Genomic DNA, 24,565 nt, shown 5'->3' with positions numbered 1-24,565 from the left:
AAAAAAAAAAAATGGACTCCCGCTTGAAGTGGTTGCCAGAAAGCATCTACCCAACCAAGTTCACCTCGGAATGTATCAAGGCCACTGGACAAGACATTCCCTTGCTGCAACAGGACACAGAATCTTAGCATCCATCCTTCGGTAGGCTGGTAATACTATTATTAGTTAGGGAATAGGGAAGTAATATTATGGACTCCCATCACCGGACCTCTGCTACCCCGATCTTTCAAAGTCTCCTGGGTTCTCATTCACCCATAGCTATTAAATGCATGACCTCCTTGGTAAGCCTATGTTTAGGACAGGGTCTCTTGTTTATGTCTTATTTCCTTTGGTACAGGGCCCTGTGAGATTGTGAGCCTTGTGAGACTTTTCTTGTTATTTCTTCTCAGTAAGAATCCTTTATGAAAGCTAATTGATGTTAATTGGCTTAGATTAATTAGGGTGCTAATCACCTAACCAATCAATTATATTGAAAAGATAAATGGCGATTGATATTGGGGAGAACATACTGAAATGAGGGCTTAAGCCAATAATATTAAAAAGATACCCTACTACCTCTCAGAGCTCCCATGGAGCCAGACTTACTCTGGGAACCTCACTTGCCAATATGAACGGGAGTTAGGATAAGAACCACCAGAATGTGGGGGCTCACCAAGGATAAATTTTAGACCGTTTCACATTTGTGGAGCCCCACTGGAAAGAACCTCCACTTAGGACTTTTAGATATTTCTTAGTTTGGGGGTCTCTCAGAGAAAAAATTGGAAACTTTTTCCCTCTCTGTTGTTTTAGGTTGTAATCGTATAATCAATTTTCAGGTGGTTTCCTTTTAAGTCAGAATAGTTTCTTTGAGATGACTTCTGCATAGTTAAATATTTAAGTACTGACACCTGTTCTATTTCTGAGTCCTTTACAAGTACTGATATTACGATTGATATGAGAAGTATGGATCTTACATTCTTAAAAGCCTGGTGCCCAGATGGTAAATGTTCACATTTTTCTTCTGCTTTTAAAATTCTGTAGATATTTTATTTTACCATGAGATACAATAGCAAATTTTGTCCAGACTCCACTTACTTACCTCATGTGCTTCAGGCTAGAGTAGTTTGAGTGCCTGATTTTGTTGTAGGGACCAAAAAAATTTTATAGCATTAAACCCACTCTGAGTATAGATCCGATGCGGTTTAGGGGTTCAGGGGTGCTGGGACCCCAAAATCACAACACACAGGTCCTGCCCGAAAGAATTCGACCCAAGCCTTCTTTCAGCCAAAGACAAGGTTTATTAGAACATCCATCATATTGGGCAGACTCCCAAGGAGTCTGAACATTAGTGAGCTGGTGGTTAGATTATAAGAATCTGACCAGTGGCTAGATTATAAGAATCTAAGCATCTTAATGGAGACAAGATGGACCTTATATACAGAAAGACTGTGGGAGGGATCTAGGAGTGGCCAAGTAGTTTGGGGTGACGGGAGGAAGGGCCTAAGGAGATCCAGATGGGAGTGGCTAGTAAACTGGAGTGAACAGAACTCCTCGGACCTGGACCTCAGGGGGCCAAGGGAGAATGGAGCCCAGCTAGGATTAGGGTGAGAAATGGCCGGGGTCCATAGGGAGGTAAGACAATAGAGGGGAGATTGGGTGTAGCCACAATGAAAGGCCAGTTGAAGGGATTATAGCCTCAGGGGAATGCCAGAGATTTGGCCAAGTGGGAAAGTCCAGGGTTTTTCCTTTCTGGGGCCCAGATTCCAACCCCAACAGATCCATAACAGGGGGGCAGGGTAGGAGGGAGCAGGTATAGTGAAAGAGAGAAATGGTGACACGCCCCAACCCCACACCTACCCATAGTTACTTTGTAAGCACTAAACCAAATCAGTTTGGTTTCTCACGTTTGGCTGAAGGAGGTGATTTCCAGTTGTTCTCAGATCCTAAATACATTTAGGTAGAATTCCATGTGGACTGTAAGTTCTACAGGAACCAGGTATCCTTCTGACAGAGTGAAATGGATTTTCTTTGCCTTTATCTTTTTTTAACTGCCTTTCAGTTAGAGAAGGCCATTTTCAATACCAAGTGAGGTCCTTGTTATGTACTAAGCAAGGAGTAATCTCTGATAAACCTTATATGTTCTTTATTGAGTCTATATAACTGCATATGTAGAGGTGATTGTGATTTTCACCTTTACATGTGAGACTTTCTGAGATATGTGCCATGTTGAGTGTTTTAAATCTCTTTCCTGTACGGCAGTAGGGAAGCAAGAGAAAGGACAATACTTTTCTTCCTCAGACCTCAGAGGCTGATTTGCCAAGGATGGCAAATTTTTAAATAGAAGAATGTAACAGAGTACTGGCCTGTAACTATAATGTAACTGGAGAATCCTTTCCTTCAAACATGCACAGTGTTTTGCCTACCTCAATGCCCCATGTGGAGGCTTGGTCAAGCAGGTCATTTCTCCAGGCTATGTTGGCACCTTAACCAGCTCAGCTGACAATAAACTCTGGTATGGACTCTTGATTCCTGGACGTCTGGTAGCCAGCACACTCTTCCAATCCTTCAGAGCTCACAAGGTCATAGAAATCTCCAATATTCCTCCACCTAAGAGCAGGGAAAAATAGGTACAAAAGAGACCAAAGCCATAGCAAAGCCATCTGCTTACTGGATGCAGCGTGGGTGGGGAGATAAAGGCCTGAGGCCTTTCTTTCCCACCACCCCCCACCTGGTCTCTGAGGCTTGCCGCATTTCATCCTCCTTATTGGAATGCAGCCAAGGAGAGAGAAAAAGAAGTTGAGTTGCCCCGTTGGGAATCTTTTGTACTTGTACGCTCATTCAGTGCTGGCTCAGTAGCCAATCCAAAAGCCTTCCCTCACCAAGCAGTAAGCAGACAGAAAATAGTAACAGAATACTCATGCATGTTTTAAGTCAGGAAGCAGGGCCTTTCTATTGTGCATGCCTGGAAGCAGGTTTACTGCCTTTATGTAGGGGATTGTAGCAGGCAAAACAAGCAAACAAGCTGCAACAATAAGACTCCCATTGGCCAGTTCCCTATTACATTTGTATCCCCAGTGCTTAGTATAGGGCTTTGTACATAGAAAGTGCTTAATAAAAGGTTTTTGATTGACTGCCTGACTGTTAAGGAGTTTGAAGAAGATGGTGTAGAATTTAGCTCCTTTGTTTTAATGATGTGCTCCACAAAAACAAGCAGATTCTCTAGAAAAACATTCCAGTTTGTGTTTTGTTTCATTAAGTATGGTCATTGACAGAGATTGGTGGGTTGTGTTTAATTTTTTTGTTTGTTTCATCAATGGAAGGGGCTTTATTTTGTTTCTTTTTTTACCATTTCAATTTATTATTTATTTTTAACATTCTTTTCTTTTTAAATTTTGAGTTTAAATGTCTTTCCCTCCCTCCTACACCCTACCCCACCCACTATAAAGGCAAACAATATGATGTCAATTTTACATATGAAATCATGCAAAGCATATTTCCATAAAAAGCAAGAAAATAAAACCAGAAAATTATACTTCAATCTGAACTCAGAGTTTATCAGTTTTCTCTCGGGAGGTGGATAGCATTTTTTCAACATGAGTCTTCTGGAATTGCCTTAGATCATTGTATTGATCAGAGTAGCCAAGTCTTTCACAGTTGATCATCATTACAACATTGTTATTACTGTGCACAATGATCTCTTGCACTTCACTTTTCATCAGTTCAAAGAGGTCTTGCCATATTTTTCTGAAACCACGCCATCATTTCCCACAGCACAATAGTATTCCATCACAATCATATGCCCACAACTTGTTCAGTCATTCCCCAACTAATAAGGATTCCTTCAATTTCCAATTCTTTGCCACCACAAAAAAGAACTGCTATGAATATTTTTGTATATATAGGTCCTTTTCCTTTTTTTAAAATCTCTTTGAGATACAGATCAAGTAGTGGTATTGCCGGGTCAAAAGGCATGTACAATTTCATAGCCCTTTGAGGATAGTTCCAAAGTGTTCTCCAAAATAGTTGGACCTGTTCACTATTCTACCAGTAGTTTATTAGTGTACCTATTTTTCCCTCATCCCCTCCAGCATTTGTCATTTCTGAGATGGTACCTCAGAGTTGTTTTAATTTGCATTTCTCTAATCAATAGTGATTTAGAGTATTTTATATAGATAGCTTTGATTTCTTCTTCTGAAAACTACCTGTTCATATCCTTTGACCATTAATCAGTTGGGGAATGGATCTAATTTTTATAAATTTGACTTGATTCTAATACTTGGTACATATTTGAGAAATGAAGCTTTTATCAGAGAAATTGCTGTAAAAAAATTATATTATTTCATTGTCTATAGTACCTTTTAGTGTAGTTTCCCTGATTATCTCTTTTAATTAGGTCTATTTTTGTTTTTCTTTGTCTAAGATCATGATTGCTGCCCCTGCCTTTTTTACTTCAGCTAAAGCATACTAGATTCTGCTTCAGCCCTTTATTTTAACTCTGTGTGTGTCTTTCCATTTCAAGTGTGTCTTTTGTGAACAAAATATCGTTAGATTCTGGTTTCTAATCCATTCTGTTATCTGCATCTGTTTTATGGGTGAGCTCATCCCATTCACATTCACAGTTTTGAAACTGTGTGTTTCCCTCCATCCCATTTTCTTCTGTTTTTCTCTCTCTCTCTCTCTCTCCTGTCCCTCCTCAAAAGTCTATTTTGCTTCTAATCCCTTCCTCTTTTAATCTACTTGCCCTTGGGCAAATAGATGGCAGAGTAAAGGCAGGGATTTGACTGAGCTCTCCCCCAAACCTCTCCAAATACCTTTAAAAAATGACTCTAAACAATTTCTAGAGCAGCAGAACCCACAAAAAGACAAAGTGAAATAAATTTCCAGTCAAAGACAGCCTGGATGGTCAACAGAAAAGGTTGGTTGCACCAAGGTGAGAGAGAGAAGTAGACAGTCCAGCACAGGCCAGGCCAGCCCAGACTGGGCCCCAGAAAACCAAGAACAGGCCGAGGGGCGACAATTGCTGGCAGTAGCGGTGGTGTCCAGACTTCTCAGCCCACAGATGCCAAAGACAACTGAGAAAGTCAGCAGGAAAGGTCGACCACACCTGAGTGAGAGTGGAATGCAATCCAGTGCAGGCCATGCCAGCACAACCCCAGCCATAGTAAACCAGGAGCAAGCCTTAGGAGTGACTGAATCAGGAACAACAGCTGCTGTTTCTGGAGCTCTCAGCCCACAGACAGTAAGGGGGTTGAACAGCTGGTCAGGAGATTACAGGGGCCTCTTTGCTAGCACTGAGGCAGGACTCTGTTGCTTTGCCCGTACTTGAATCCAGGTTGCAGTCCTAGGTGGCAATCCCAGGGCAAGGAGCACTAGCATAGCTGCAGTGGAGGGCAGACCCTCCTCACACTTCCAAGGCAGAAAAGAGTGCCTGTGGTCACTCACAAACCAGAGTACTGGCCAGGAAAGTAGTAAACACCTCGCCTTTGATCATATCACCTTGGAAGAACTGAAAACTTACAGGTCCCTAGAAGTATCTCTGAAAACAGCTGCACAAAACCCCTAAAGCTTGGGACAGTTCACCCTCCACCCAGGAGGAAGAGCCTCACCTTAACAAAGAGTTAAAAAGTCAAGTCAATCTGTTAAAAAGTCAAGTCAATCTGTTAAAAAGTCAAGTCCATCTGTTAAAAAGTCAAAAAATCTGGCCATGGAAGAACTCAAAAAGGATTTGAAAAGCTAGTAAGAGAAGTAGAGGAAAAACTGGGAAGAGAAATGAGAGTGATGCAAGAAAATCACAAAAAACAATTCAACAGCTTGCTAAAGGAGACCCCAAAAAATACTGAAGAAATAACACTTTAAAAAACAAACTAGGCCAAATGGTAAAAAAGGTCCAAAAAGCCAATGAGGAGAAGAATGCTTAAAAAGCAGAATTAACCAAATGGAAAAGGAGGTACAAAAACTCACTGAAGAAAATAATTCCTTAAAAATTAGAATGGAGCAAATGGAAGCTAATGACTTTGTTGAGAAAATCATAAAACAAAACTAGAAGAATGAAAAAATATAAAACATATGAAATATCTCATTGGAAAAACAACTGATCTGGAAAATAGATCCAGGAGAGCTAATTTCAAAATTATTAGACTCCCTGAAAGCCATGATCAAAAAAAAGAGCTGAGACATTATATTTCAAGAAATTGTCAAGGAAAAATACCCTGATATTCTAGAACCAGATGGTAAAATAGAAATTGAAAGAATCTACCGATCACCTCCTGAAAGAGATACTAAAATGAAAACTGCCAGGAATATTATAGCCAAATTCTAGAGTTCCCAGGTCAAGGAGAAAATACCACAAGCACCAGAAAGAAAGATTTCAAATATCATGGAGTCATAGTCCACAGGATAACACAGGACTTAGCAGCTTCTACATTAAAGGATTAGATAGCTTGGAATATGATATTCCAAAGGTCAAAGGAGCTAGGATTACAAGCAAGAATCATCTAACCAGCAAAACTGAGTATAATCCATGAGGGGGAAAAGTAGATATTCAATGAGATAGAGGAATTGCAAGCATTCTTGAGAAAAGACCAGAACTAAATAGAAAATTTGATTTTCAAATACAAGACTCAAGAGAAGCATGAAAAGGTAAACAGGAAAGACAAATCATGAGAGACTTATTAAAGTCAAACTCTTCACATTCCTACATAGAAAGATGATATTTGTAACTATAAGACCTTTCTCATTATTAAGGTAGTTAGAAGGAGTATGTGTAGACAGAAGGCACAGGTGTGAGTTGAATATGAAGGGATGATATCTAAAAAAATAAAATTAAGGGGTAAAAGAGGAATGTACTGAGAGAAAGAGAAAGGGAAAGGTAGAATGGGGTAAATTAACTCACATAAAAGAGGCAATAAAATGCTTTTACAGTGGAGGGGAAGAGGAGGGGATAGTCAGAAGGAAAACACTTTTGAGGGGGGACAGGGTGAAAGGAGAGAGAGAATAGAATAAACAGGAGGGGGAGTAGGATGGAGGTGTTGTGGTTTGGGGTGCTGGGAACCCTGAAATGCAAAGATACAGGGGATCTGCCTCAAAAGAATTCAACCACTCAAGCTTTCTTTCAGTCAGAGTAGCAAGGTTTTATTATTACACTAATAAGGCAGGCCAGATTCCTATTGAATCTGTGGTTTGGTAGGGATAAGACTGATACTTACTTATATACAAGAAGACAATGAAAAGATCTGGATGGAATTAAGGAGTGGTAAATAGCCTGGGGTGGTCAAGGGCAACAGAGAAAGGGTCTAGATCTGATCAAGGAGTGGCAAGTAGCCTGGGTGGGCCAGGTTAGTTAAGTGATTGGAGAGCTATATTGAAAGGACAGTTAAAAGGATTATTGAGTATCTAGGTAGACTGGGATGGGCCAGATGCCTCAGGCAAAACTCCAGTGTGGGAAAGTTCAGGGGTACAGGTCCCATTGCCCCATCAGAAAGAAATACAGCTAGTCTTTCACAATGTGACTATTATGGAAGTGTTTTGCATGACCGAACATGTATAACCTATATCATATTGCTTGCTTTCTCAATGCGGGGTGGGTGAGATAGAAGGGAGAGAATCTGGAACTCAGAATTTTAAAAATGAATGTTAAATTTGTTTTTACATGTAACTGGGGAAAAATAAAAATACTAAAGAAAAAAAGAAAAAAATCTACTTGCCTTTTTATAATCTACCCTCCCCTTTTTTCTTATCCTCTTCCCTTCCTATTTCCTTATCAGTTAAATTACATTTCTAATTGAGTATGTTTATATATTCTTCCCTTTTTTAACCAATTCCAATGACACTGAGGTTCAAGCATTGCCTGCTATCCCTCCCTATTTCCCCCTCCAAAGTAAAAGTTCTTTGCACACCTCTTTTATGAGAGAAAATTTTCCCTATTCTGCCTCTCCCTTCCCCCTTCTCCTGGGCATCCCTCTTTCTCATCCCTTCATTATTTTTCGAGATCATTTCAATATAATCAACTCACACCCATGCCCTCTGTCTATGTAAACTCCTTTTAACTGTGCCCTGATAATGATAAAGTTCTTAGGAGTTACATGCATTTTCTTCCCATATAGGAATGTAATGAGACAAATTATTATTTCTATTTAATTAGGACTAGAATTTTTTTTTTGTTCAGAAATCTGTAAGTTGTTCAGTCTCTGAAGGACATTGTTGATGGAGGAGATTGCCCAAATCCCCACAGTACATGCTTTTCAATCCTGGGTGGGAGACCCATCCAATTAGAGAACCTCACAAAGAATTTAATTTATAGGTGAATTCAAGCCCATTGTGTTCCACTCAGGCAGGCTTGGGTGGGGGTGGGGGTGGGGTAGATTCTTTGTCTAGATTGCCCAAGGCTGGGGGTGGTCTGGCTTGAGGTAGCCTCTCTTTGTCCCAGTGACATAATCAGTCACATCCCCCAGCCCCTCATTAGAATAGGTCCACCTCTCATTATAATATTCATTCTCTCTCATTATTTGTTAACCAGTCAGTGTCATTCACAGTTGATCATAGTACAATGTTGCTGTTACTGTGTATACTGGTTCTGCTCACTTTGTATCAGCTCTTCTAAGTCTTTTAAGTTTTTCTGAAAGCAACCTGCTCATCATTTCTTGTAGTACAATAGTATTCTATCACAATCATACCACAACTTGTTCAACCATTCCTCAATTGATGGGCAACTCCTCAATTTCCAATTCTTTGCCACCACAAAAAGAGCTGCCAAAATATTTTTGTACTTCTAGGTCATTTTCCTTTTTGTTTTACAGACCTACTTCCACTATTGCTGGGTCAAAGTTCTATAGTCTTTTGGGTACAATTTCAAATTGCTCTCCAGAATAGTTGGATCAGTTCACAACTCCCTCAGTGTCTCAATTCCCACATTCCCTCAAATATTTGTTATTTTCATTTTTTGTCCCATTAGCCAATCTGACAGGTGTGAGGTGGCATCTCAGAGATGTTTTAATTTGCATTTCTCTAATCAATAGTGATTTAGAGCATTTTTTCATATGACTATAGAAATCTTTGATTATTTCACCTGAAAATTACCTGTTCATATCCTTTGATCATTTATCAATTGGGGAATAGATCTTAATTTTTATAAATTTGGCTCAGTTCTCTATATACTTGCGAAATGAGGCCTATCAAAGAAACTTTGTATAAAAATTTTTTCATAGTTATGTTTACTTTATATTTCCCTCCATCTTATTCCCCCCTCTCTTTCCTTTCTCTTTCTGTCTATCCTAAAAAGTGATTTGCTTCCAACTACTGCCTACCCCAATCTGCCCTCCCTTCTATCAGCTATATCCCTTCTCTTATCCCCTTCCCTTCCTACTTTCCTATAGGGTAAGATAGATTTCCATACCCAACTGAGTGAGTATGATATTCCATCTTTGAGCCAATTCTGATGAAAGTAAGGTTCAAGCGCTACCTCTCACTTCCCCCATCTTCCCCTCCACTGTCAAAGTTTTTTCATGCCTCTTTTATATGAGAAAGTTTACCCCATTCTACCTCTCCCTTTCCACTTCTCCCAGTACATTCCTCTTTCTCACCCTTTAATTTTATTTTTTAGATATTATCCCATCATATTCAACTCACACTGGTGTCTTCTGTCTATGTATATTCCTTCTAACCGCCCTAATAATGATAAAGTTCTTAGGAGTTACAAATATAATTTTCTCATGTAGAAATATAAATAGTTTAAGCTTATTGAATCCCTTAAGATTTCTCTTTCCTGTTTACCTTATTATACTTCTCTTGAGTCTTGTATTTGAAAGTCAACTTTTCTATTCAGCTCTGGTCTTTTCATCAGGAATATTTGAAAGTCCTCTATTTCATCAAATATCCACTCCCCCTACCCCAAAGGATTATTACTCAATTTTTCTGGGTAGGTGATTCTTGGTTTTAATCCCAGTTCCTTTGCTCTCCAGGATATCATATTCCAAGCTGTCCCATCCTTTAATGTAGATGCTGCTAAGTCCTGTGTTATCCTGTGGACTATGACTCCAAGATATTTGAATTCTTTCTTTCTGGTGCTTGTGGTATTTTCTCCTTGACTTGGGAGCTCTGGAATTTGGCTGCAATATTCCTAGGAGTTTTTATTTTGGGAACTCTTCTAGGAGGTGATCTGTGGATTCTTTTAATTCTTATTTTGCCTTCTGGTTCTAAGATATTAGGCAGTTTTCCTTGATAATTTCTTGAAAGATGATGTCTAGGCTCTTTTTTGATCATGCCTTTCAGGTAGTTCAATAATTCTTTAATTATCTCTCCTGGATCTATTTTCCAGGTCAGCTGTTTTTCTGATGAGATATTTCACATTATCTTCTATTTTTTCATTCTTTTTGACCTTGTTTTATTGTTTCTAGGTTTCCCATAGAGTCATTAGCTTGCACTTGCCCAATTCTAATTCTTAAGGAATTATTTTCTTCAGTGAGCTTCTGTACCTCCTTTTCCATTTGGCCAATTCCACTTTTTAAGAAGTTATTTTCTTCAGTGAAATTTTTTACCTCTTCAATATTTTTGTGTGCCTTCTTAATCAAGCAGTTAATTCTTTTTTCATAATCCTCTTGTATTGCCCTCATTTTTTTCTCAATTTTTCTTCCAAGACTTTTACTTGACTTTTCAAATCTTTTTCTTTTTGCTCTTTAATCTCTTCCAATAATTCTTTTTAGGCTAGTATCCAATCTGCATTTTTCTTTGAGGCCTTGCTTGTAGCTGTTTTCATACCAATTTTTTTCTGCATTTCTGTCTTCATCTTCCTTGTCACTGTAATTTATGGCCAGGTTCTTTTTTTGTTGTTTGTTTATTTTTCTGGCCTACTTCTTGACTTTAAATTTATGTTTAATGTTAAATAAGTTAAATAAATAATTAAATTAATATTATAAATTATATATATTAAATTAAATTAAAAATTAAATAAATAAATAAATGTGTTAAATAAATGTATAAATTTATTGTAGTTGGGCTCTGTTCACCTAAATAGAGAAGCACTGTCTTAAGCTTCAGACATTTTCATGCTGCCACTTTCATAGCTGCTTCTGGCAGTTTGTAGAGAAGATCCTTTGTAAATGGGAATGTTTCAAATATTTCATTGTCAATAAGGAATTCGTTTATTTAGACACCTTCCATGAAATGGTTGAATACTTTAACTAGACATATTTTCCTTTCTTGTTCTTTTCTTGTGGTCAACTTGTTACTCAGTTGACATCCGGTTATTAAACATTTATCAGGATAGAGCACTGGCCCTGGATTCAGGAGGACCTGAGTTCAAATCCGGCCTCAGACACATAACACTTACTAGCTGTGTGACCCTGGACAAGTAACTTAACCCCATTGCCTAGCCAAAACAAAACAAAACAAAACAAAAAAAAACCATTCTGTCAGTATCATCATTACATCAGTACATTCTGTCATCCACTAACCCAGGAGACTACTGAATGACGGTTGTCTTTGTGTATCCTTCCAATAAACCTTGCTTTATTTTATTTTTTAAAAAAGTATAGCACCCCCTTACTACTTGAATTCTTTCTACCTTACCCATAGTGTCAGCATGAAATAAGATGGGTAGGAATTTCAGGGGGAAAAATTGGGGGGTGGGGTGAAGAGGGAGAAAGTACAGAGTATATCCATAGGACTTCATTTCTCAAATGCTTGAGACCAGGAGAATGTCTCCCAGAGATTTGTGTGTATGACTCTGCAGGATGGTAATGTCCTGGAGAGAACTCTAATTGGTGAAGAAAACTTCCTGTCATAGAAAATCACTCCACCAATGCAGTTGGCAACTCCTTATAGTCTTAGAGTTGCTTAGGGCTACCTATAGTCACACAGCTACCATGTTTCAGAATCAAGATTTAAACCCAGCTTTTTCTGACTCCCAGGCTAACCCCCTATCTAGTATGTTGCCTCTCTTTGAAATTAATACTCAAGTATATTGTTGAACAAAATTATCTTGGCTCTCCTAGAATTATGTACAATTTTGACATCTACTTGGAAGGCAACTTATTTAAAGATAGTTTTAAAGAACAAATTGTGAAGGGTGAAATCTGAAATAACTGAGGAACAAAGGTTCAATATTCTGAGCATATTGATTTATTAGGTAATGTATAACAAATCAGGACCAGGCCTCCTCAACTTGACACTGGGCCCCAGATACAGGGGGGTACATATTTTTATGTAATAAAAAAAATCAGCAAGATGTAAACCAGGATATAAGATTAAGTAATCTGATTTGGAAGAATTGGAAGAAAGATTAGGGGCTTTCCAAGGTGGGAGGGGAAGAGCGAACAGGTACAGTTCCCTGAAATCAGAAAAGAGGTGTCCTAGCCCACCCCCAAGTGTCTGTATTCAATCAAAGAACAAGGAAACAGTAACTGATTGAACAGTATGAGGCCAGTTTTCAGATAAGACATATGTATTGCTTGAGGTATATAATTGTGAGAAAACTCTTTGAATCAATCTTTGGCTTCCCAGCCACGCAGGGCTAAGTTCAAACAACGCAATTAAGTTTTCTCACAATTCCCATAATTGAATAATGTTTCCTCACGAGACAGAAATTAGACTAGACCCATAACTGAATAGAAAGAGAACGGAGCTAGAGCCAGAATTGAGTCACAAGATGGAGTCAATGTAGTTCACTCAATTCCCACAATTCCCTCAGCATATTTTCCTAAAGAATATATTTTTAAATCAAAAAGCAATAGGTGTAACGGTATTAAAATCTCTAAAATTCTGTCAGTTGCATAGGTGCAAATATATGTTCTGCTATAGAAAGTTGTCTGTTTCATTCTCATATTTTAATCAAGGCCATCTTCGATTTATGCTTAGATGATTCTTGTAAAGATTTCCTATAGCAGGGGCTTTTAACTTGAAGTCCATAAACTTAGGAATTTTAATACTTTAATAGCTGTATTTCATAAAATGGTTTCCTTTGTAATCCTATGTATTTTATTTTATACATTTAAAAACATTATTCTGAGAAGGGGGTTTAGGCTTCATCAGATTGCCAAGGGACTGTGACACAAAGAAGTTGAAGAATACTTGAGCTATAGAAAGCAGCCACATAGGTTGAAAGTTGCTATTAATGCCATTGCAGAATTGAAAGGGGATGAACAGGACTGAGGGTCATGTTATAGTTTTGTTTGTTTCATGAGTCTCTGTGGCAAAACAAATAAAAATAAAAATTCATTCCTTGGTGGCCAATGATTTGGGAAACAAACTTTTCCATCTGTAGCCTGGCCAATGCTCAGTACCTTTGGAGTTCTGTTAGAACTGGCCTTTTGAGAAACTTGTGTCACCTTTAATCCATGAAGAGATACCTGAAGGGACTTTAATGAAGAATAATTTGATTCTGGTGAATTTGGTTATTGCACAAATATAACTGAGCTCCTGAACCAACAAGGCTAAGGTCTTGCAGGGTGGGGAGCCTGCGGCCTCGAGGCCATATGTGGCCATCTAGGCCCTCAAGTGCAGCCCTTTGACCAAATCCAAACTTCACAGAACAATTCCCCTTAATAAAGGGATTTGTTCTGTAAAACTTGGACTCACTCAAAAGGTCTCTCCCAAGGACCTAGAAGGCCACATGTGGCCTCAAGGCCACAGGTTTCCCACCCCAGGAGACCATAAATTCATAATGAATTCCCCACCACAAAGCAGACACCCTGTGAAGCCCGGGATTAATCAGTCAGCCTTTTCCATTACTATATATAACATTCAAATTGACATCACAAAGTTATTAGGAAGTTGAATTAATACAAACATAAGCAGATGCACATGATACATGAAATCAGAGTACTCATATTAGAAGATAATAAAAATAACAATAATAACATATTTATAATGACATTTTAAGGTTTACAAAGTGTTTTCCTGACAATCAGGTGAATTTGGTGCTAGAAATGTTATTATCCCCATTTTAAAGATGAAGAAATAGAGGTATAAGAAGCTAAGAGAATTGCCCAAGGTAATATATTTGTTAAGTGTCAAGGCCAGAATACCTAAGGTACAAAGATGTTCCATAAGGGATACGGAAAGGGTAAGAGGACTGAAAGTCAATTGGTTATAACAAATAACCAAATAACTAAAGAGGGAAATGAAAAGGTTACTTAGAAAGCATGGATCAAGAACACAGATTTAACGATGGGGGAGGGGGAGTCCTCTAATGGTTCTTGAAGTTCCTGATCAATTTGATGAGCTCCCGATAAACTTCAGTTAATCTGATGAAATAACAATATAAGAGCTTTTGGAGGCAAGGGGCTCCTGCTCCTCTCCCTAGAATATGGGTATGCCCTTGAACCTTACAGATAGGGTACAGGAAATCTCAAAGTGATTGGCTGAGGGAAATGGATCTAAGGATCTGCCCCTTTTCTGTAGCAGAGAAAATCAAGCTATGAAACAGCTCAGAGTGTTCCTCTCTCTTCTCTCTCACACTCATTCCCTCTTTTTCTCTCCTTCCTTCCCTACCCTTTTCAGTCTGGAGCACAGTAGAGTGGACCAGTATTTAGGCGTAGGGAGAAAGGACGTGTGTCAATGTGCAGCTTTCTCCTCCCAGGAGCAGTTGGGGTGATTTGCAGCAGAAGCACGTGGCAGAATTAGTAGACATGTGCCTGCATATAGCTTGAGAGGGTATTGTAGCCACTGTTCTTGGATCCTGGAATTTAGGCTTCTAGCCAGAAAGGGCGATTTCCTGAAGTAGCTCAAGGGATAGTTGTAACTGGGGTACTGATAGATTTTTTTTTCTTTCAAGTAACAAGAGTTTTTTGATTATTCTCTCTTTCCTACTACCCCTTCCCAATTTAGCAATTTTTTTTAAAAATCCAAAAGACAAATACCTCATTAAATACCTAGCAAAACACATTTCCACACTGGCCATGTCTGAAAAAGTAAATCTCTCTCTGCATTTTATTTGGAGGTGAATGGCATGTTTTATCTTCATTCTTCTGGACTCGTGGATCATCATGGTGTTGATCAGAATCCTAAATCTGTTCACAATTGTTTTTCTTTTCTTTTTTTTTTTTTGGTTGGGCAATGGGGGCTAAGTGACTTGCCCAGGGTCACACAGCTAGTAAGTGTTATGTGTCTGAGGTCACATTTGAACTCAGGTCCTCCTGAATCCAGGGTCAGTGCTCTATCCACTCTGTTACCTAGCTGCCCCCACAATTGTTTTTAAACTGAGAGTTTCTGCTGAATCACATAACAGAAGCAGACAAGTGTGTGCCCACTTAGACCAAGTTTGAGAATTTTGAGATTAGATCTTCTAGAATAAGAAGAGGCTTTTCTGATGGCCTCAGACAAAATGGCTGAGACATAAAATATCAAGAAAGCCTTTTCTCAACCAATGAAGATAGTCTTATACAAATATCAGGTTTGAGCCCCAGGTTACATTGGTAATTATTAACAAGCACAAACATTCAAATACACAAAAAAGAATGAAAAAAAAAGTCAGAGGTGTTGCCCTTCTGGAAACCCCAATTTCAGTTACTTCCTGAGGGAGAAATGAAGGACTTTTGGGGTGTTCTGTTTCAGTATCTACTTATGGCCTTTGCATCTACATTTCCATGGAACAAAATAAAGGTCGTCTTACTTTTTACCCACTTTTGAGAAAATCTAGACATGAGCTAAATTGTAAGATCCATACCCATAATCCCATCATATGGATTATGAGTACTCATCAGATTGGGCAGAGATTTCCCTAAAAAGTCTCCCTTACGACAGGAAAAATAATGAATTTCCCCCCCAAAATTATATGAAATTACAGAGTGTTGGAGCAATTAATCAAATATGTCCACTCACTGTATGAGATCATAATTGACAACTCATGGTAAGAGGGTAGGTGGAGAAAGACAAAATAAGTAACAAAATTTAGCCAAAATAAAAGTATTAGCAGAGAGAAATAAATAAAAGTAACTAGGGAAATGAGGCAAAGCTGCTACTGCATATGTGATCTGTGGGCCTACTTACATGGAAATACATGGCATGCTTCCTAGAAGCAGGGCAATAACTGAAAGTCTTTTCATGCCCTTTAGTTTTATGATCTAAAGCAGCAATGTCTTTTCCATTACCTAGTCTTTCCCAAAAGTTTCAGACTTGAAGGAAAGCAGCTGTCTCACTGATGATCCAAGACAAAAGGATCCTCCCCCACTTCATTCTGACATCTATAATATTTGCTCTTACTTTTATTTAACAAGAATTTATTAGGTACCAAATGTATAGTAAGCACTGTACTAGACACTGGGAATATAAAGATTTTTTAAATGGCCCAATCTCTTAAGCTAGTTATACAGTAAGGAGGAAGAGGGGAGTATAGCACATACATATATACACATACATACATACATACATACATACATATACATATATACATATGTGTCAAATGCATCACACTGGGTGAGTGGAAGGGAGGTTGCAACATGCGCATCAGCATAATAAAAGGCACAGATTGTTTGGAGATAAAGGAAAGATTCAGAGAAAATGCTCTAGGAAAATCTGCAGAAGGAAAAAACACTTTCAGCTAGGGGATCAATTGTGGAGCTCTTGCTTACACAAATACTCCCTTGTCTAGCTCTTACAGATCTTACGAAGATTTCACCTCTGGATGCAAAAGCCTGGTCGATCTCATAGCAAGCTTGGTGATGTGACCTGAAAGGCATTCTGAACTATTTCTATAACTCACCTACCTCCACTCTTAAAATTCTATACTGTGCAGTTCATGCCCTTGTTTTAAGAGTCTCCTTCAATAAAGTCAAATAGATTGGACTAGATCAGGGACTCTTAACCATCTTTTGTACCATGAACCCTTTTGGCAGCCAGCTTATGGACCCATTTGTAGAATAATGTTCTGTTGCTCATATTCATAATCGAAGGAAATGCTAAGTTTGAGTTAGAGATTAGTAAAAATAAAGATGCAATTGTTTTTCGATCCAAGTTCATAGACTCCCTGAAATCTACCCATGGAGCCCTTTGGGGCCCACAGACTCCAGGTTAAGAACCCCTAGATTAGGTGTGTCAACCATGACGTATCAGTGCCAGAAATGACTTGGGTCCTGTCAAGAGAGACAGGAGCTCTCTGTTCCAACATGGGCATAGAAAGGTCCTACCAAGCTGCCGGCAAAACTGCACCCTTGAGTGGAGTTTGCTCCGCAGAAGGGAAAGCCACCAACTGTACAGCAAGGGTATAGGGTCACACCGTTAAAGCTACCAGCAAGGCCAAATCATTGCTCCCCTTAGACAAAGCCAGGTCAGCCTCAGTGACTAAGCTGACTGGTCTGCTCTGGCTAAGACTGGATGGCCAGTGGACAAAGACATGGGTTTTTATACAATTTTAGAAGAGTGAAACTGTGTAAGGGGAGGGGAGGAGTTGAAAAGTTTATCTGGGGTTCACACACATGGTGAGCTCAGTCAGTGGCTTGGCACCAGCTAAGATTATCTATATGAAACTTATGTCTATGAGGGTATAACTATGAGGGGGTGACTATGCCTATAAGGGTGTAACTATGCTTTGCATTTCACACACACACACAATATGGGGACTTAGAAATATAACTAAGATGTGGAAACAGCTGACAGAGTGACATCCTCTGCTGTACCTGTTGCTCTGCTCTCCGTCTCCTTAGTCTAGGCTTCATAGATGTTTTCTTCGTCATGCCTGGTTGTCCACTCTCTTAGCAAGAAAGGGTCAGAGGTTTCACGAGTGATTGTCCTTCTGGCTATAAAATTCTTATAGTAAAAACCTTTCATTAAGACATGAGAGATAAATAAATTGATAAGAAGATGTTGATCTGCATTGGGAGAGAGAGTTTCCCCACATGGGAGTTCTTATACTAATAAAACCCTTACTCACTCTTACTATTATTTCATCCCCAGACATTCTATTCTCTGATTGCCTCTTACTGACTTGCTAAAAGTCCCCAAGGCAATACATTGTCATAGTCAATGATCACAAGAATCCACATATTCCCATCTTAATCTATCTAGGCCAGAATAAACACTTAATCATGGAGATGATTCCATCCATTCTTACAGTGGAAGCTGCTTCTTCATATGGTCATAAAAAAGCTGATATTCCTAGGAGTGTGTTTTGCAACAGTCCTCAGTCTGACATAAGGGAGCCCCTCCCAGAAGGATGTATGGATTCCCTGTTGATCCTTACTTTCTACCACAGGACTCACCATGCCATGTTCCCTCACTAGAGGTGTAGCTACTGACAGGATAAGTCCTTGTCAGGGCACCCAGTTTATGTCTAAAGGAAGGCCCACGGGCCAGACAAGGTCGTCAGGGAAAACAACCCTTTAATAAGTTAGGATGCTGAGAATAACACATAAAACAATGGGGGTTATTTCAATGCAAAGCTTTATTGGCAAGCAATGGGGAAGAGGGGAAAAGGAAAAAGGAAAAAGGAGCCCTGATATGCATCTCAGATATACACAGTAACAAAATACAACTTACATAAGGGTAGTGCTGCATTAGGAAACAGAGATATGGGTCCATTCAGTTGGAAAAGTGTGCCCCAAAATGCCCTTCTGAGAGGGGGATATTTATACCCTGATTTGGGTGGCCACATGGAGTTGGCCACTTTGCATATCAGGGTTTGGGGCACACAGGTGATTTGGGGGGTCCACAGGTGCACGGAGGAAAAAACAAGCTAACAGTTGGAAAGATATTATTTTTGGATACACAGCTGCACTAACCTTAAAAAAAATGCTAATGCCAGTATTTTTGCACGCACAGATTCTACAAGCTACAGCCTCCCTTACAGGGAAAATTGTCACGGTGGTCTCAAGATCACTATGCCTAATCTTGTAATATAGGGATATTAAATCAATAATAGCTAGCATTTGTATAGTGCTTTAAAGTTTTTAAAGTGCTTTACAAACATCAGTTCATTTTATCCTCACAATAACACTAGGAGATAAGTGATATTATCATACCATTTTATAGATTTGGAAACTAAGGTAGACAGAAGCAGACAGTGACTTGCCCAGAGTCTACTGGTAAGTGACTGAGATAGGATTTTAACTCAGGTCTTCCTGATTCCGTGTCCAGCACTCTATCCACTACACCAGGCAGCACTTTAGGAAATCACTTAATGAGTTGCTATGGTGAGCTTCTTTGAACTTAGGATGGTCTTCTGGTGGCAGCCTATCTCTGGATTCATACTTGAAGCTTCTTCTGCTTTATAAAACTTGACAGAGGATATACTTCATTTACTTAGTCTTCAAGAACTTAAGGTTGACTTTCATGCAATCAGGAGTCATCAGAGTAATTCTTTAGTCAATTAAAGGAAAATTAAGTCAGTACCCCAGTACAAATTAGAATCATAGCAGATTAGACAATACCTTAAGAGATCATCTGATCTTCAAGTGAGAAAACTGGAGGGACTAGTCCAAGGTCTTGTGGCTAATAAGTGGTGGAACTGAATAGAGATTACCTGACTTCTAGTTTTATGTTCTTTTCACTAAAGCACTCTGCCTACCTAGTTTTATCATATGCATTGACTCTGGAGGGTCTTTGAAAGAAGGGAGAAAGGGTATCAAAGAGAAATTATCCTTCCTTCATAGTTTGCTCTAGAGTTCAGGTACATATAGTTAAGTTCTGACTTCTGCAGTCTTTGATAGTTGGAAGTATTTATACCACACGCCCATAAGAAGCGATTTGTGGGTATGGTCAAACCAAATCTATAGTTTACTTCCAGGTAGGAAGGCAGCAAATATAACCACATCTTAACTTTTTCACTTTATGTAATTTTTTTTTAATGAAAGGCAGAACAAAGCGATTAAATTTATGACATAGTTGCTCATTCACCCAATGGCCTTCTGACCTATGGTAACTTAATTGTTATTCTATTTATATTAAATGAAGTTATCCTAACCATACCAGTTTATTGAAGGGCAGTTAAAAGGAAGTCTACTCATGAATTTCAAATAGCAGCTAAATTACAGTATGTAAAGAGTAATGTTAGAATTAGGTTTAAGCTAGCACATCTAGATACAGCTGAAAGTCAGAAGCAACTGTTATTTCATTTTTAGAAATGAGCACGTGTGTATGTGTGTGTGTGTGTGTGTGTTTAACAAGCTGACAATGAAAACATGAACATGAAACCTGATTCAAATCTATCAAAGATTCGAAGAAACTAAAAAAAGTTTGTCATAAGAATCAAATCAAATAAAATAAAAATACATTTTAACTATGAAGCATATATAATTGAGCTATCATACTATGTATATTAATTAACATAAAACTATCTAGTGACAACTTTGATTGATGGCTTCGTAATGGTAGAATGCCATCATCCATACATTGTGCACAAACTGACTCATTTTCCATAGCCAAGAATACAGTCACCTTTTTTAAAAAGTACTCTAAATCCCTTGACTAAAACAACTGAATGATACTTGCAGGCAGCCACTTAAATTTCTAGATTCATAAACAGAAATTCTTAGGCACATACAGAACATGAAGACATTTAATAATCAGATATTAAAATGTCATTTTCTTTAAAGTTATGGCTTTGAAAGTGACTTGATTAAAGAAATTCATGCCAATGTGAAATGCTAGCTACACAAACTTCAATGGCTCAGTTATTAGTCATCCAGTTTTGGATTCATTCAGGCCTTAAGAGTTTCCTTTCAGATTTACGAACCCCTTAGCTCTTCCTAGATTCTGCATGATTAATTTGGGAATAATAACTATTTAACCCACAGTTTAAGTTTTGCTCACCCTATCTAATGTATTATTTAATTAATAACCATGCTAGAGACATGAATCTTACAGTAAAAACATTTCATTAAGACATAAGAGATAAATAAATTGACAAGAATGTTGATCTGCATTGGGAGAGAAAGTTTCCCCACATGGGAGTTCCTATACTAATAAAACCCTTACTCATCCTTACTATTATTTCATCCCCAGACATTCTGTTCTCTGATTGCCTCTTACTGATTTGCTCAAAGTCCCCAAAGCAATACATTTGCATAGTCAATGATCACAAGAATCCATATATTCCCATCTTAATCTATCTGGACCTGCATAAACACTTAATCATGGAGATGATTCCATCCATTCTTACAGTGGAGGCTGCTCCTTCATACATCATACCTCCCTCCTCTATGTTCTAGTTCTCAAAGTGTCTATTACATAGACTGACCAACGTAAAAAGGAAATACCTGGTATGGGAGAAGGGGCCACTTGCAGTAAAGACTACTAACTACAGCTTCATTAATGGGTTAAGTGAGTTAAAAAAGAGTACATAATATCTGCTGATCTGTGACCATGCCTACATCATAGAGAGTACCAAGAACAAGGAATGCACTCTGCTTCCATGACAAAGTGAAGGAAATCTTAGTGAGACAAATTGTATCAAATAATAGTCATTTTACTGATATTCATCTTAGGGACAGGTAGCATGCTTCCTGAGTTTGTATGGACCAGACTCAATTCTTACAGTCAATATCAAGTGGAATGTATCTCCCTCTGCCTCACCCCGCTTCTCTCTCTCACTCTCTCTCTCTCCCCCAGTGTTGTTTCAGGAAAATCTAATGTATTTAAGGTATAATTTGTGTCTAGATTTCCACAAATGTGGGTAAAATGGATCCCCAGGTTTCATACAAGCACTCAAGGCTACAACATATGTATCAGATATAGGACAATCTTCATTTCACCCTCACAGAAAATGCAAAAGCCTCAAAGAATTCATAGGAGCCATGAACAGATACAATGTCACATAAAGCACTCAAATAGTCCCTTGGCTTCCCTAGAATGAAACTGAGAGGCTGCTATATGGCAACCCACTAACATTCTTCTTTTTAAATTTTTAATACTAACATGCATTTATTTTCTCTCCTCATCTCCCCCTACTCATTAGAGAGAAAAAAGAAAAGAAAAGAAAAAGAAAATTCTTGTAACAAATGTCCATAGTCAAGTAAAATAAATTCCAATATCAGTCACACTCAAAAAGTATGTCTTATTCTGAATCTTGAGTTTATTGTATCTTTGTCAGGAGGTTACTCTCTAACATTCTCCTGAGTTTCTCTTTCCTAAAAGATCCCACACAATTCTCCCCAAACTATCAGGCAAACTGAAAGGCATATAAGACTCTGGAAGAAGCTGAATGAGCAATCCCCTTCCCATTGAATCCAAACTGTAATAACTCAGTGTCTGTGTTCTCTGAGGACACTGCACAGGAATTATGCAGACAATTCCTCTCTTTCTCCAAGGAGCACATTACATCTAGAATTCCCCTCTTCTCTCTATAAAAGGTCTCATCCAGCAACTCTTTAGCTTGGAAATTCTCAAATTTGTGCTAAAGAAGCTTGCACATGTCTATTTCTCCAGGAAAAATCAATGCCCCCTGCTTCTACCATCTCTTGAACTAGTGCTGCCCAGGAAATCTTACCTTATCTGGTTAAAAGGCTAGATTCCAAGATCAAATTGCCTAGGGAATTCAAAACTATTCCTCCTGCAAAGAGAAGGCTGGGATTCAAGAACACTGTTGGGATTCATGAACTCTCAGACCATCCTTGTTCAAACTCATTGAGCTCACCATTTGTTTCTGCTGCAAGTAGTCATTAACTCCTTCTGGGGTGGAGGGGAAAGGTAAAATCTCTGCTGTACTCTGGAAGAAGAAACAAAGGAAAAGGCAAAAGGGTGTGCTGAAGGTCAAGAAAGCACAAAAAAGAGCCAAGTTGTTTCCATAATTTACTTTTATGCACTATGAAGAGGAATGACTTCCCTGATAAGAATCTATCTCTGAGTCTCAGTTAGCCAATCATCTTAAAGTCTCTGTGTTCCATCAACAAGGAATGAGAAGCCATAGCCACATTACAGCAAACACGTGCCTCTGAAAGTGGCAAATGACCCCCACCCCTTATTCTGTAATGATCTACAATGGTGAGACCACTACCCCAGAGGGATCCCAGGTTCTTTCTGTTACCTTATATGGAGTTTGTTTACTCCCAGATATAAAAGAGAGGGAGCCATCTCAGCCAGATGAGTCATTCCAGACTGCAGGTCCATACCTGCAGTAGTTTGTGTTCCATCAGAGAGTGGTTGTCATGGTGTACTCCCTGGAGTGTGACTGAACCCAAAAAGGATATCACCCAAATCCAGTGGGGTCTGGAGCCTACAGCTGTCACTTCCTTCTTGACACTTAATGCTTGAATGCTGATAAGTATACTTGATTTTTGTGTTAGATGTATGCTATGTGGACTCTTCTCTTCATCAGGAAGAATCTGGAGCCCATAGCATAATAATTCTAATTATATATAATATAATATATCTATATAATGCCATAATAAGTGGCATGTACAGGAAATGTAAAGTAAAGCATTAATGCAAACATTCTGAAACTTTTGGAACAGGGTAGTTTGCTACAAAGAGTTTGCAAAGGAAGACCCCCCAGGTTTTTGCTGGGTAGGTCTTCTGGATTGTATCTTACCTTTTGGTTTATGTACCAATCTCTCAGTTTTTCAAAGGTTCACAAGTTAGTCATTTGAGATCTGTTGAATCAGGGGATGAAAGTCTATCTACATGGCATCTTCATCTACTCACAGGATCCTTTGCACCCAGGATGTTGCCCTAATCCAACTCATCTCCAGCGCCTATGTCAGCACCTACTATCTGTCAAACTGGAAAAATGGCCACTTGAGGAAGAAGAGACAGAGTTCCTAGGATACATCATAGGTCAGCGGGTATCCATGTAGATTCATGTTAGGTAGATGTTACTGGCTCACTTACGCTCTGGCATTGCTCTGTGGGTCTACTCACTGATCTCTCCTTTTTCTCTAGTCATTCTCTTTTCTTGTGTGGCTTCTTTTAGGAAGGGAAGGACTCAAAGCCCACCTTCCATCAGAGGCCTTTCCTGTCACCTCTGCTGCTAGTACTTTTCCTCTAAGTTTACTTTTCATCTACTCTGCATATGTCTTATATATATTTGTAGTTATTTATATATGATCACCCCAATTAGAATTCCCTTGAGGGAAGAGCTGGTATTTTTGCCTTTCTTTGTATTGCCAGGTCTTAGCACAGTGCCATAAAGTAATTGCTTTAAAAATGCTTGCTAATTGACTGATGCCTAGCTTTTTATTAATTTTTGTCTTTGCTTTAACAAATTGGTGGTCCAACTGTACATAGACAGCTAATTCAGAAATAACTCCCACATCAGTAACAATTAATTTCCTGCCCATTGAAATAGAATCAGCTTCATTTTTTGTGATACTACATGGTACTTGCCATGTTTAATGTCTTCCAATTCTTTTTTTTTTTTTTGAAGAAAGTAATCATGAAAGTCAGGTACGAGTCTTCTGAGTAGTATTCCTGTTTTGTTTTGTTTTGTTTTTTCAGTATTTTTTTGGGTCTCCTTTAGCAAACTGTTGACTAGTTTTTCATGATTTTCTTGTATCACTCTCATTTCTCTTTCCAGTTTTTCCTCTACTTCTCTTACTTGCTTCTCAAAATTCTTTTTAAGTTCTTCCATGGCCTGGGACTGATTCATATTTTTCTTGGAGGCTTTGAATGTAGGAGCTCTGATTTTGTTGTCTTCTGCTGGTTGTATGTTTTGATCTTCTTTGTC

The sequence above is a fragment of the Vombatus ursinus genome, unplaced genomic scaffold (assembly GCF_900497805.2).
Source record: "Vombatus ursinus unplaced genomic scaffold, bare-nosed wombat genome assembly UNPS02014848.1, whole genome shotgun sequence".
In the NCBI taxonomy this organism is placed as follows: domain Eukaryota; kingdom Metazoa; phylum Chordata; class Mammalia; order Diprotodontia; family Vombatidae; genus Vombatus; species Vombatus ursinus.
This window is presented reverse-complemented; position numbering follows the sequence as displayed.